Below are 15956 nucleotides of genomic sequence, written 5' to 3' on the forward strand. Positions count from 1 at the left end.
AGGTATGACTTTTCCAAAGTCTCTTGCTAGTAAGTTTCAGAATTGGATTAGAAGTCAGGAGTCCTTACTCACAGTCCAAGTCTGTTTCCTTCATGCCATGCTAATTGAACATTCTGATAGAGAGCTACCAAACATGCTTTCACAAAGTAATAGATAATAAAAGTAATCATAGCTCATTTCTACAGCCTTTTACAGGTAATAAAGTGTTTTTCTCACTGCAATACTATCAGGTAGAGATAACAAATATTATAATTCCCATTTTACAGATGAGGAAATTGAGGCTTACATACATTAAGCAATTGTTCACAGGCAGAAGCTAGAAAGTGGAAGAGTAAGGACTCAAATCAATTCAATTCTCCACTAAATGACTCTAGGGACTCAATAACTTTTTGCTAAACTGATTTTAATGGGTTACCAATTTTTGAAGAATTAAAATGTGATAAAATTGTTTAATGTGATAAGCACATAATTTAATATTTTTTCAAAGGATCTAGAGTTAAATGCTAAGCATTCTAGTCCAACTTCCTCATTTTGTGCATGAGGAAACCAATATCCAATACACATTAATTCCCATCTCATACCAGCTTTCCTCTCTGTTTCTCCCATTCAACACATTTCCCATCTGCCTGCCTTTGCACTGACTATTCTCTGTGCCTAGAATATGCTTCTTCTTCCCCTCTGATTTGTATTATCCCCTAATTCCTTTTAGATTCTCTTTCCACTATGCCAAGATAATTCAGAAGACACTTATGACTAGAAGATTTAGGGGCAGAAGTCACAATAATGCATAATTTCATTTCTGAATACCTACAGTGATAAATTTCTTTGCCTAATATGTGGCTCATTGTCTTTAAACAATAACCCCAATGGCAAGTTACTATTATTACACACATTTATTCTAACTTCAGTCATGTATTATACTAGTCATATCTCCAGCCCTTGTTTACTATTTCCCCACACAGAATCCAGTGGTATATTTTAACTTGGGATGGGAGGTAGGTTGGCGAGCTCTAGATGAACTCTGGATTTTTAGTCAGAAGATTTGGATTTATTTGATTCTTGGCTTTAATATGTCCTACTTGTTTAGCTGTATGTCTCTTTAGTCATTCAACTTTCTCATCCAAAAAAAAAATGGGAATAATAATGGCCTCACTATATATCTAATGGGATTGCTCTGAGGAAAGCACTTTGTAAACACTTGGGTCTTATTTATAAGTATGTCCCTATCTGTTGGGCTGACGGCCTACTAAGCTGAGTAGAGCTCTGGAAAATTTAAGTTTGTTTGGTTTTTTGTCTGTTTGTTTTTTGTTTTGTTTTGTTTTGTTTTTTTGTCTAGGCAATGGGGTGAAGTGACTTGCCCAGGGTCACACAACTAGTAAGTGTTATGTGTCTGTGGCCACATTTCAACTCAGGTCCTCCTGAATCCAGGGCCAGTGCTCTATACACTGCACCACCTAGCTGCCCCAAGATTTAAGTTTTTAATATAAAATTAAGGAAGCAGGTGCTTTACCTGAGAGTTTGGTTTTATCTTAAAGAAGAATATGCATGCAGCACAATGGTCTTGTCCTCACCAGGTCTTCCTAGAAAATACGGTAGGAAGTATACAGGGACTTTACCAATACCTAGGTTAGAAATAATCAGAATGTTTCCCAAAAAAAATTTCTTCCCAAAATCCTGTCTTCAGCTACCTGCAAGTGGGAGACTCTGTCTTATATCCTTTATGTTCCCACAGTCTAGCCTGGGGCCCTCCATATAGTAGGTGAAAAATGAAAACTTGTTTGATTATATATTAATTAACCTCATATCATCCTTTTCCCCATACAGATAGAGGGAAATGTATCCAGAGAACTGGACCCAGGTAACAGAATTTGTTCTGATTGGTTTCCCTGGTAGCTGGACCCTACAAATCACACTGTTCTTGGGGCTTCTGGTGATATATGTGGTAACAGTCATGGGGAACTTCCTTATCATTGTGCTTAGCTGTTCTGACCATCGCCTGCACACCCAGATGTATTTTTTCCTGAGAAATCTGTCCCTCCTGGAGCTGGTATTAGTCTCCGTTGTTGTACCTAAGATCCTGGTCAGCATCCTCACCAGGGACTACTCTATCTCCTTTGCTGGCTGCATCATGCAGTCCTACTTCTACTTCCTCCTAGGCACCACGGACTTCTTCCTCTTGGCTGTCATGTCCCTGGACTGATACCTGGCCATCTGCCGTCCATTACACTATGAGACTCTGATGAATCGTCCCATCTGTGTCCGACTAGTATTGGCTTCCTGGATTGCTGGTTTCCTTTGGGTTCTCTCTCCTACCATCCTCATGGCTAACTTGCCTTTCTGTGGCCCCAATGTCATTGACCATTTCTTCTGTGACAGCTGGCCACTTATGCGGCTCATCTTGTGGAAATACCCAACTACTAGAGTTAGTGGCCTTTATACTTTCCACAGCTGTTCTTCTGGGCTCCCTAGTACTGACTTCTGTTTCCTATGCATGTATCCTTGCTACTGTCCTCCGGACTCCAACAGCCACAGAACGAAGGAAGGCCTTTTCTACCTGTGCTTCACATCTCACCATGGTTTTCATTGTCTATGGCAGCTCCATCTTCCTTTATATCCGCACATCAGAGGCCCACTCTATGCTCCTTAATAAAGGGTCTCAGTCCTGGGATGCATCATCACCCCACTTCTGAATCCATTCATCTTTAGTCTCTGTAATGATAAGGTGAAGCAGGCCCTGGGAGATGCCTTGAGATGGCATAGGAACATAGGTAACAGAAGGCTGTAAGGAACTTGGGAAATGAGGAAAGAGGATCTCCTCATAGTTTGTGAAGCAAAAAGGCCAAGGTGACAGGCTACTGTTGTCTCTTGGAGTCAGAAGAAACTTCATCCATAAGCAATGAAAAAGATTCTTGGTGGTGTAGGGATGTTTTTAGCAACAGATAAGGCAAACACCATCATTAGAGGCATCTTTAAATGGGAGGGATGGCATCATGGTCTAGTAAAAAAGAGCATTGGGCTTAGAGTCAAAAGGCTTAAGTTTGAGTCCTAGTTCTCCAACTTAATACCTATGTGACATAAGGCCAAGTAAGCTTCCATCTGAAACTGTTTCTTCATTTATAAAATGAGAGGGTCTGGTCCCTTCCAGAGCTAAGATTCTGTAGCTCCTCAATTCTGATATAAAAGCTTTATAAACCACATAAAGAACCTAACTAGAAAGCATTACATATGGGATGGAGTGTAATCTTTTAGGGGGGAAATGAGTAGTTAATAAAATAGGGTATTTTCAAGCATTCCTGACAAAAAGACCAGAGTTGATTAGAAAAGCTGACATTCAAACATGAGACTCAAGAGAAGCAGAAAAAGATAAACATGAAAAAGTAATCACGAGGGATTCAACAAAGTTACGCTGTTTACATTCCTGTATGGGAAGATGATATCCCAAAGAGGTCAAAGAAAAAGTAAAAGGACCTATATGTACAAAAATTTTGATAACAACTATTTTTGTGGTAGCAAAGAGTTTTAAATCAAGGGGATACTCTTCAATTAGGGAATGGCTGAATAAATTGAGGCATATAATTGTGATGGAGTACTATTGTGCTGTGGGAAATTATAAAAGAGGGGTGGTTTCAGAAAAATGTTGCAAGACATATGTGAATTGATGCAAAGAGATATGAGCTGAACCAGGAGATCACTGTGGACAGTAATAGCGAAGTTGTAACGATGGTCAGCTGTGAAGGACTTGTCCACTCTGATCAATACTATGATCCAAGACAATTCCAAAGGACTCAAGATGAAAAAACTGCCATCCACTTCCAGAGAGAAATGATAAACTCTGACTGCAAATTGAAGAATAACATTTTTATTTTAGTTTTTCTTACTTTTTTTAAAATATGGTTAATATGGACATATGTTTTATAAGATGTCACGTGTATAATTGATATCATATTACTTGCCTTCTGAGTAGGTGGGGGTGAGGTGAGAGGGAAGGAGAGAATTTGGAACTCAAAATTTAAAAAGAAAGGAATGTTAAAAATAAACAAATAATTTAAATTTTTTTAAAGAGGGGAGGAGTTCTATAGCAACAAGACCCTGAGAGTGGTGTAAGCAAGCTAGGTTGAGTTTAGTTGCGGAGACCCAGGAAAAGAAACATCATCGTGCTGAGCTGCAGGTAGAAGGCCTTAAAGACCTAGAACTGTACTGTCTTCAAGGCATGAGGCTGAATTTTTCTGAGTGATGGGGAGGAAATATCACTCCTACTCCTGTTGATAAAGTATTCCCACTGAACAAAACTCTATTTACCCAACTATGGTTATGGCCCTAGGTACATGCACAGTACATTTTTCTAAAGATGTACATAACTAGAATGTGGACAGCAGTCTGTAAAGTGTGCTACTGAGATCCAAGTAATCTCTGTGTAGCTTCAGTTGTCCCATCTTTGAGATGGAAAGAATGACTTGAAAATGGATAATCTCATCTTCAAATTGGAAGAATGGCAGTATGTGGTAGTAGAAAGAGCCTAAGATTTGGAATAAAGAACTATTGACAATGATGAGCTATGTGAGCATGGCTACTTAACTTTTGTGAGCCTCAGTTTCTTCATCTGTAATATGGGGGTGATAATTCATGTCCTGCCTACTTTACAAAACTTTTGTAAAGATCAAGTGAAATAATGAATCTAAACTGCTTTGAAAAACTTAAACCTCTAATTAGGAACTACCAACCTAATCTTAAATAATGGGGGGGTCAACAAACAAATAATAGAAGCAATCAATAATTTCATTAAAGATAATGATAATAATGACTACATTAAAGGTGACAACAACAGATTAAAATTGGTGGGATGCACCCAAAACAACCATTAGGGTAGTATTTATCTTTAAATGCTTAATATCAATTTTTAAAAAAAGATAAAGAGCAAAACAATGAATTGGACTTCATATTTACATACACATATATGGACCACACAAACACATACACAGAAACTTCTGAGCTAAGGTCAATAAATGACTTGATATAAAACACCATGATGAAATAATAATGAATAATGAATGTATCCACATTGGGTACATTTCCCCTTTTTCTCTTCCCCAGGTATCTCCTTTGCTGGAGATAAAGTAGATGCATCTATCTCTACCTCTGTCCCCAAGAAAACTGTGGTTTTTTTTATTCTGTTGGATTTCTCCACAGGAATGTAGTATTGTCTATTGTCCAAGTCTATTCAAAGGAATACAACATAAGAGAGGGGAATTCGGGTTTATGAAGCCACAACATCTTCAACTGCCATTTTTCCTGCCTCTATTTACAAGTTCTCTGTTTCAAATACCTGATCTTGTCATTCATCTCTTCAACAGGTTCACCACAACTGTTACATGATAAAATGAACCCACTGATTCTATATTTGTGGGTCTTAAGTCACCTGGATACATATACCATAATACCTGGGATACTATACCAAGCTTTTGCTGCTAAACAGTAAGCAGAGTAGGTTCACATGATGTAATCTGAAAGATGCCAACAAAAGAAACTCTGTCCCAAGATATCACCTCTAATTCAAATGCTATTAAACCAGATACTCCATTATTCAAAATTCATTTTTCCATAGAGTTGATTTTATTTTTTTTTAATTATTTATTTTTAACTCATACAATAAAACAAGCATTTCATTTTTAAGCTAACAATTACTCATCTCCTCCAGATTTATCTTAAATTGAAAAAAAAGAAAAACATCTGTGTATAGAAACACATACCATTAGAATACTGTAAATGATTTTTCAGAAAATTTTCTTTTATGATTGAAGGGTTCAGCATAAGTAAATGCCATTAGATAATAATAATAATAATAATAATAATAATAATAATATTCAGTTGTTTCAGCCATGTCTAACTCTTCATGACCCCATTTGGGGTTTTCTTGGCAAAGATACTGGAGTGGTTTGCCATTTTTTTTTCCTCTAGCTCCTTTTACTGATGAAGAAACTGAGACAAATAGGGTTAAGTGACTTGCCCAAGGTCTCACAGCTAGTGAGTGTCTGAGTCCAGATTTGAACTCAGGAAGATGAGTCTTTCTAACTCCAGACCTGACACTTTATTCACTGTATCACCTAACCACCATCCAATAATAATAATAGCCAGTACTTATATAGTGTCTTCTATGTTCCAGGCACTGTGTAAAACATTTTACAAATATTATCACATTTGATCTTCACAACAATACTGTGAGTTAGGTGCTATTATTATCCCCATTTTACAGTTGAAGCAATTGAGGCAAACAAAGGTTAAGTGACTTACCAATGATCACACAGCTAGTAAGTGTCTGAGGCCAAATCTGAACTCAGGTCTTCCTAACTAGGACAAATACTGTATATACTGCATCACTCACCTGCCTGTAACAGTGGAAAAAGAGGTAGGGGAGGGTAGAAGGAAATTTTTCATTACCAATTTACATCTACTTAATAATGTTACCTGAAGATACCGTGGGTTAATGGAGTTCTGGAGAAGCATCAACATCTTTGTCGGCAGTGTGGAGCTGTCTGATGTGCTGAAAAGGAAGACCGCTAAAAGAGTTAGTTCATTGTGTCCTAGACTACACATTTGGAACCAGTGAGCAAAACACTCATATTATCATGTCTGCAGTCACCTAAATGATGACAGTGCCTAATTCATCTGTTAAGAAGACTATGCAACTATGCTGACAAAGCTGTGGGGAAAAAAAATTCTGGTTTTCTGCTTAACCTTAGGGAAATGTCTTCTGTGTGTGAGTGAGCTATTGTCTTGAGGTTTTTTCAACTTCTTTAGACTTTGTCTTTATAGCCTATTGTCAGATCCTTGGGCTTTGGTTCAGGGGACATAACCTTTTCCCACTATGCTACTAGGAATATGGGATTCATTGGGAAGGTTGGAGACCACTAGTCTATATGTATCCATTTAAAGCCACAGAAACTTGAAAGCTCATGCTGAGATGATCAAAGAACCTGGGATACAAGTCCTTAATGGGAATAGCCCACCATATATTCATCTAGGCTTATGCTTGAATTCCAAGGTCCAAAAGCCCTATCTATGTTTATCAGTAGAAAACAAAATTGTGAGGGAAAAAAGAGAACTTATTGAACTTTCTGTATATATAACTTTTTCTGAATACACACACATATTGTGCATGTGCTATAATTGTTATCCCAATTTAGAACACAATTTTAATTCAACTCTTTTCTTAACCTCTCATGAAAAGAAGCCCTGTCACTCAAGTTTGGTGAGGATTTTTTCCCCCTTAACTAACATATTTACTTATACATATATGAACCACACAAACACATACACAGAAACCTCTGAGCTAAGGTCAATAAAGGACTTGATATAGAACACAAATGATGAAATAATGAAATAATAAGTTTTTAAACATTCTTTTCACTATCTCCTCTTGAAACAGAATTAATGATCTAAAGAAATGAGTTTATCCTTTTTAAAATTGTTTTGTTGTAAGTCCATGGACTATATTTGTGTGCTTAAAAGCAAAAGTTTAAAAACAACTGCTCTTAGTATTTACCAAAGGATTGCCAGTAAGATCCTCTATCAGAAGCAATTGGGAAGGCAAATAGTCACCATTTTGTGCTCCTTGCTGAACTAAGTTCCATAAATCTAGAGAGAGAACTAACAGGAGCACAAGCATGAGGATGAAACTGACAATCTACTGAAGTTTCATACCATAGACGATGTAGATCTACATATAATCTTAATACTGAGTTTTTTTTTTCCCATTTCAGGCAACATCTCATCTTTACACATAACCCTATTATCCTGAGCAAACCCAGACACTTCTGATCATGTGTATATTAATGTCATCATTATCACAAACAGAATGATAGAATCATAGAATCGGGAAAGACATCATCATTCATCTAGCCTAACTTATGCCTGAAAAAGACCCCCCCCCACTATGACATACCTTAAAGTGCTCATCTAGTACCTGCTTAAAGATATCTGCTAGAATTTAGAGGAGGGATAACTACCTGCTGAAGAAGCCTATCCCACTTATGGAGAGCTCTAAATCTTAGGAAGTTCAACTTTCTTGACGTTAAGTCTAAACATAATCCCTTGATGGTCATTGACATAAAGGCTCCATATGCAACAAAATATTTACAGCAACTCTTTATGTAGGAGCAAAGAACTAGAAACTAAGTAAATGCCCTTGGATTGGGGGATAGCTAAACAAATTGGGGTATATGAATTGATGGAATATTACCAGTCCATAGGAAACAACAAATGGTGAATAAGGAAAAGCATGAATAAATGTACATAACCTGGAGCCAAGTGAAACAGAACAAAAATATTTGACTTCAGCAATTAGACTGAAAGGAAAACAATCACAAACCAATATAAATAATTTTAAAGTTATAAAGAACAAGACTGGCCCTGAAGAAGTTATGAGAAGCCAATCCTCTTTCCCATTCCTATGCAGATATGGAGGATTCATGAGGGTTGTACATCGTATACATTGTTTTAAAAATGTGTTGATCATTTTTTGCTGAATTTCCTCTACTTTTTTTTCTTTTTCTTCTTTTAAATTATTTTCATGAGATGACTCTCTGGGATGGAAGAAGAGGTATACAAGAGGAAATATAAGCACTGTAAAAAAATTTTTTTTTAATTTATTTACCTCATAATTCCCATCCCTTGCTACTGGATTTTCTCTTGGAGGCTATACTCAAACCTACAGTCATTTTTGAATCATCCCTTTTCTTCTCTGATGCCAGTACAACCTTCATCCTATATCCATTTAATCACCAAATCCTATACTCTTCTTTTGTATTATTTCCCCACTGTGTTCCACCTTAACCATTCCCACTGTTACTATTCTAGTTGCAGTCAAGATTACCCAAACCTGATCTTTTATTACAGCCTTCTAATTGCCTCAAATCTTCTCTTTCCAATCTGTACTACATATCATAGCCATAATAATCTTCCTGTAATAGTGCCTTTACTTTTTCACTCACCTGATTTAAAACTTTTAGTGATTTTCCATTGTCCAGCAAATAAAATACAAGCTCATGAGTTTTAGCATTCAAGTCAGTCTTATTTTCAATTGCTTCCATGCTTTGGCCCTAAACTACCTTTGCATATTTCTTTACCACTGTTCCTATTCCTTACATTTCAGCCCACTTTGTTGTTGTTGTTGTTTGGTTGTTTTTAGTCATGTCCAACTCTTCGTGACCCTGTTTGGGGTTTTCTTGGCAAAGATACTGGAATGGTTTGTTATTTCCTTCTCCAGCTCATCTAGATGAGAAAACTGAGGCAAACAGGAATAACTCACCCAGGGTTACACAGCTAGTAAATGTCTGAGACCAGATTTAAACTCAAGAACATGAGTCTTCCTGATTCCAGGGTTGGCACTCTATCCACTGTGCCACTTAGATGTCCACCTGAACTAGCCATCAAACATGCTAATATGTATTTCTACCTTTATGAATTTTCTCATGCTATTCCTTATATCCTATCTCTACCTTTGAAAACTAGGAATCTATTCTGAAAAAGTGCAATTACACTGAGTTCAAACCTCCCTTGTCACATGTCATATTCTACTTTGTTTTATAGAGTTATTTTTTTACATTTCTCATATATAAGGACTTAGATATATATACATGTATATTATATATAGTATCATGTATGGAAAGTATGGAAATAAAGAACTACCATGTTTGGAACAGCTGAAAGTTCTATTTTGTTTAAAAGTAAATAAGCATACATGAGGAAATTTTCTTTCTACATTGGCAAAAGGCAATGTGAAATAGTAGAAAGAGTGCTGTAGTTGGATTTCTCCATACCTGAGTTAAAAATTTGGATTTAACAATGTCTATATGACCACAGACAGTGTGTTTCACCACTTTGTCTCCTTATCTGTAAAGCAAAAAGGTTGAATTAGATGATCTCTAAACTACTTTTCCATCTCTGGATGTGACAATCGTTAGATTGAGAAGCTTAAGTTGTGTTGTTAAGTTCATGGATATGCAACCATACATGCTTATTTTGTTGTAATATTTGTTTTTCCACCTCTTCTTATACAAAGCCTCAAATTTTTCACAGAATATAGCCTCTTATTTCCTGAGAATAAAACTAATTTGACACATAAAGCTTCTAGGAGACTAATGACCAGGAAGTGGCTCCAAACTTCATCATAGATAGCACATGATAACCAAAAAATCCAAATTTTCCAAAATTTCCTTTCTCTATACTTTTCACACACTGTTCTCTATACCGAGAATACCCTTCTCCCTATCTCTGTTAGAACTGAACCCCCTCTTTCAACACTCAACTCAAAAGATACTTCCTTCATGAAGATGTCCCTGATTTTTCTGGTTGCAAATGGCATTTCCCTTATCAGACCTCATTGGCATTTTATACTGATCTTGTGAATTAATTAAATTCTTCTTGCACAATAGCTATTGTGTACATGTCTTATCTCCATTACTGGATGAAGATTTTTGAAGAAAAGGAAGACATCATATTTACTTTTGTTATCATTCTCAGTACTTAGTCCAATAATTTGTGCTTAATAATCATTAAGTGAATGTTTTGGAATGATGGCTAAGTGAATAATAATCATAGGTTGCTAGTTTACACTGGAGTTTGGCCCTTGATTCTTGCTGACCAAGAATTTCCAAACCCTTCTAAAACATAAAGAAGATAAAAAGTAATGAGAAGGTAGAGGAAGTTAAGTAAAAAATTAACTAGAAGTTAGTTCAAAAAATGAACATGAGGAATTCCCATTCCTATAACTTCCCACATACTCTACTAATGCTTTTACTATAGTCATTAGAGGGTAAGAAATACGAATAGTTGTAGAGAAAAACTGTAATTCAAAGGAACTGATATCTAAGAAGTGAGACAACAATAAAAACACATATGCTCAAGATGTTCATACATGAATGCACAAAGTATATATAACAATGTAAACTAGCACTCCTGGCAAATGGAGGTAAATTTGACATCATAGATACCATCACTGGGATTTAGTGATGGGGGACTCATGAAAAGAATATAGTTATGAATGGATTTAACTCATTAAAAAGTAATGAATATGGGAACATTTATATGAACTGATGGGAAGTGAGCAAAACTAGGAGAAGAACACTACTGTAATAATAATCAACTCTGAAAGACTTAGCTACTTTGGTTAATAAAATATTCCATTACAACTCCATAAAACTCACAATGCAAAATGCTATCCACCTCCAGAGAGAGAAGTGATTAATTCTGAATGCAGATTGAAGTGTGTTTCTTTCTATTTTATTTTTCTTGCTTTTTTTGCAACATAGTTAATATGGAAATATGGTTTTCATGACTTCATGTGTATAATGGATATCATATTGCTTGCTTCTAAATAGGTGGGAGAGGGGCTAGAGGGAGGAAGAGAATTTGGAACTCAAATAAACAAAACTATGTTTAAAAAGGAACACATAAGATAAATAGAATAAAGTAACTAGCATTAAATATTTTAAAAAAGATATGATTCTGTGAAGAAATTTAGTATCTCAAGGAGTAGAGGTTATTCATTTGAATGAGGAACAGTGAATTAATAATGAAGTTAGGATAAAGTTGTTAGCAGCATGCCCCAGGAATCTGTCCATGATCCTGAATTGTTCAATATTTTTATCATTGACCTGTAAGAAAGCATAAATGGCATGTTTGTCAAATTTCAAATGATACAAATCTGTGGAGGATAGTGAATAAGTTGCATGATTAGGTCAAGATCCAAAGAATTTCTAGCAGCTATAACAGTTTGAGTTTAATAAAGATCAATGCAAAGACTCATACTCAGTTTCATAAAATTAAATTTACCCATAGAATAAAGGGGAAGCCTGTCAAGAAAGTCATTTGTCTGAAAGTGATCTGGTGGTTATGGAGGATTGAATGCTCCTCATAAATCAATATTGTCATGTGGTAGCTAAAGATGGGGAAATCAGTCTTGGGCTATACTTTAAGAGAAAGAGAACTAGAGGGAAGTGATAGTATCATCCTCTGCATTCTAGCCTGATTAAACCACACCTGGAAGACTATGTCCTATTCTGCAAACCACATTTTAGGAAGGACACTGAAAAGCTGAAGTGAGCCTAAAGAAATGCAACTTTGATGTTGAAGGACCTTAAGCCCATGCTGTATAAGAATCCACTGATGGAACTGAGAATATTTAACTTGAAGAATAATGGTTTCATATGAATACAATAGCTGTCTTCAAGTTTTTGGAGGCCTAACACCTTGAAGAGAGATTTGATTTGTTGTATTTGACTCTAGGAAGAATCACTAACAATGACCAGAAGTAACAAAGTGGCGAATATAAATTTGGTCTAATTTCTATCATTTAGAGCTATCAAAAATGACATGGGATTCCTCTGGAGAATGGAGGTTTCCTTTCAATCCAAGCCTTCTGGAAAAAGGTAGATAACCAGTTACTAGGTATAGTATAAAGGAGATTCTTATTTAAGTAAGGGTTAAACTAGATGGTGGTTGAGGCTCTTTCCAACAGAAATAATCTCTGATTCTGAAAAAGTATAGAAGGTGTGGCTAGAAAAAAATGTCACTATGAAAAAGATCTGGACATTTTGGTAACTATAAGCAAAAACACAATTTACTGTGTGGCTGAATAATCAAAAAAAGTTAATGACAACCTAGAAAAAGCATAGTGTCCAGAAAGATAGTCTCACTGTAGTCTGTGCTCATCGGACCATTTCTGTAGTACTATATTCCATTATAGGAACAATTTATTCATTATCCTTGAGAAAAAGTCATTCCACTTCATAATAAATGGCATAATAAGAGAAAGAAACTAGGCATAGTCTGATAAATATACTAAATTTCAGAGGAACAGATTTTAAAGAATTCAGAAAAATGATAGCACTCTACTTTGCATCTTCTACCCTGCCTGCTTCTGGCTACATGGAACAAGATGTCCTTTTGCCAGGTGCCCCTTGGTATCCTGCTTCCTCCCTCCTCCCTCTCATGCTTTCATGCCTCTTTTTTGTGTACTATCTTTACCTTTAGGTTATAAGTTTGTGAAGGAAAGGCACTATCTTTCTTTTTATTAATTTTATCTTCAGCACTTAGCCCAGTGCCTGGTACATCATAGGTACTTAATTAATGTTTATTGAATTGGATTGGATACATAGGATGCCATAGCCTAAAATTTTGCTGGCAAAATCAGCCTTTTTTCAGATTATGCTCTGAGCACCAGACACCTATTGATATAGGTATAGGTTTGATTGTAAGAGAGTATTATTCGTATATATTTGTGCATGTAGAAATACATGAGAGGCCTTTTGTGTAAACACTAAAATGGGATAATGCAAAAAGAGTTGAACTTGGATTTAGGAGAACTGTAATCAAATACTAGCCCTGACACTAAGGAACTTTCAGTCTTTGAGAGGAGTGGTCAAGGAAAGTTTGAGATGTGACTATTATTCTAGAATATAAATCCCAAAATATATTTTAATATATTATGATCCTTTCTGTTCAAGATTCCTATAAATGTTACCTCTAATTATATTGAGGATACAGCCATATTTGAGAACATGGGAGGTCTATACCAGTTTGTACGTGTCTCTCTCTAAACTTAAGATGCTTGGATATTTAGAATATGACAAATTAAATAAAAATGTTTCCAGAGGGTAGCCCTTAAAACAGAGTAAAACATTGATAATCTTTACTTCAACAATAATCAACAAGCAATCATTTTAAAGACAGATTGGGGAGGCTGAGTCAATATTTTTATTGTTTTTCATCCCATTCCTTCGGTTTGTTCCCTTTTCCACTTTTAAGACTACATTGACTTAGTGCATATAATGGGTTAGAAGAATTGGCACAGTTGGCCTTGTCTAATACAGAAAGTGATCACTTGCTCAGGTATTATGATTTTAAGGGAGCACTGCTCCTTAAAAATAACTCCCTGGAACTGCCTGCCATTTTTCTTTTAGCTACACTATCTGAAAGAGAGTTGAATGAATAAGTATTCTCTTTAAATATTGAAATAATAATCATGGAAAGGCCAGTCATTGTAGTATCATTCATAGTTTAATATGAAATAATCTATTAGATTACTTTCCTACTTATACCAATCTGAGATCAGATATGCTAAGGAAAATTAAATTGTGATGAAAACATGGGAAGAAAAAGGAAAGGAGGGAGAGAGAAAGAGAGAGAGAGGAAGGGAAGGATTAAAAGAATTCTGAGAACAGGGCACTTTCAAGTAAGGCAGACCTGGACAGGATACCCTATATGGGATATTCAGGATAGCCAGTACATAGATTGAAGACCATGGGAGAAAGCTATGTAAAGAATAGTAGGGGGCAACCAAAGGCAAACTTCACCTAAAAGTATCTCTCCTGACCTTTCCTACTACCAATTTGTTCTTCCCCAGGACTCATGCCTTTCTCATTAGAGTTATACCTAGGAGAGAGAATTCTGGGGAAAATAATACTGTATTGATATTCTATCCCTTCCTCTAATACGTACACAGAGTAGTAACTAGGACAAGGAATCTGATGTTTTACCAATAGTTACCAAACTTTAGAGAATACCAACAACACTATCTGGGGCATGCTTTCTTGCTTCAATGGCCACATCTACAATCCCCCTCCACATATTTACAGAAGTAGTAAATTCTTCATAGCATAGAAAATTTGAGGTGTCCTGAGCTGTGCCTTCTCTCAGCAGCCGCACCTCAGATGAGCACTCCACCATTCCCTAATCCCTTCTTTTCTTATACCACAGGCATGAAAAAATCCCTGTTATAGTTCTGAACATGTACCTAGGTGAATTTAGGTTTAACTTCAAGTTAATAAAGAGAATCATGTAGCCTGAGAAATATATGAGAAAGTGGACTGACTCTATCTTCTTTGCCTTGGTGATTACAGATGGCCATGAACTACATGGGCATATATATATAGATAGATAGATAGATAGATAGATAGATAGATAGATAGATAGATAGATAGATAGATAGATAGATATAGATAGATATAGATAGATATATATAGATGAATTTGAAATATTTATGAGACTCAGTCAGACAATTTATCTTTTCTCCTCCCCCTACTACCTCTGCCATGTTTTGTCACTTCCACTGGGAATGCAAAGACCTAAATCATAGAGGTCAGCATGTATACACAGAACTCACAGAATAGCTCCAGCTTTGAGTCACAAAGGAAGCAGTTACAGTACCACCAAAGACATAGCCAATACTCACCCTCTGCCCTCGAGAGATTAATTACACTGTTCATGTTTAATGAATATGGGTCAAGGTACTGTAGGGATTCCAACTCTCAAAAAATTTAAAGTAAATTTTAATTGATTGAATTGGGAATGAATTAATAGTGCAAAGTTTGGGGAACTTGCTGTCACAGATGTTGCTGTACTTCATGTTAATTGGAATAAGAAATCCTTTCTCAGGTTGGTGCACTCTATTCAGAGCAATGGAGCTATCTCTATCCTCTGAAGTTGAAACCTCTATGGTCTGGCCATGGGAAGAAACTCAGGTGAATGAGACATTGGGCTGGGTAAGTGAATCAACTTGATGGTCCATCTGACTTTTCAGACTTAATCTCTCTTCTCAGCTCTGATTCAGACTTTGGCTAAATTTCAATAAACTTCTGAGTCATAAAGACCATGGAGGCATAGTATTTTTCTTTGCAGAGTGCCAATTCGGCAATGTGGTACAGTGGGAAAATAAGGAGACCTGACTTCTTTTCTTGGCTTTACCATTAACTTCCTGTGTTACCTCAAGTAAGTCACTATGCCTCTTTGGGCTTCAATTGCTTCATCTATAAAAATATAGGTTTTCATAATATGACCTTTAAAGATCTTTCCAGCTCAAGAATTATATAATCTTTGGTGAGTGAGAATTCTTCATTCATATTCCCCAGTTATTGGGGCCAATCACACAGAGGACCAAAGTCTCAGCCATTATACATGGA

General features: G+C 36.1%; 1 pseudogene; it reads left to right on the forward strand.

Annotated features, from left to right (window-relative positions):
* Window positions 1-1834: 1834 nt before the first annotated feature.
* LOC114023026 lies at window positions 1835-2785 on the forward strand (annotated as a pseudogene).
* Window positions 2786-15956: the final 13171 nt, after the last annotated feature.

Source organism: Vombatus ursinus, unplaced genomic scaffold (assembly GCF_900497805.2).
Source record: "Vombatus ursinus unplaced genomic scaffold, bare-nosed wombat genome assembly UNPS02014816.1, whole genome shotgun sequence".
In the NCBI taxonomy this organism is placed as follows: domain Eukaryota; kingdom Metazoa; phylum Chordata; class Mammalia; order Diprotodontia; family Vombatidae; genus Vombatus; species Vombatus ursinus.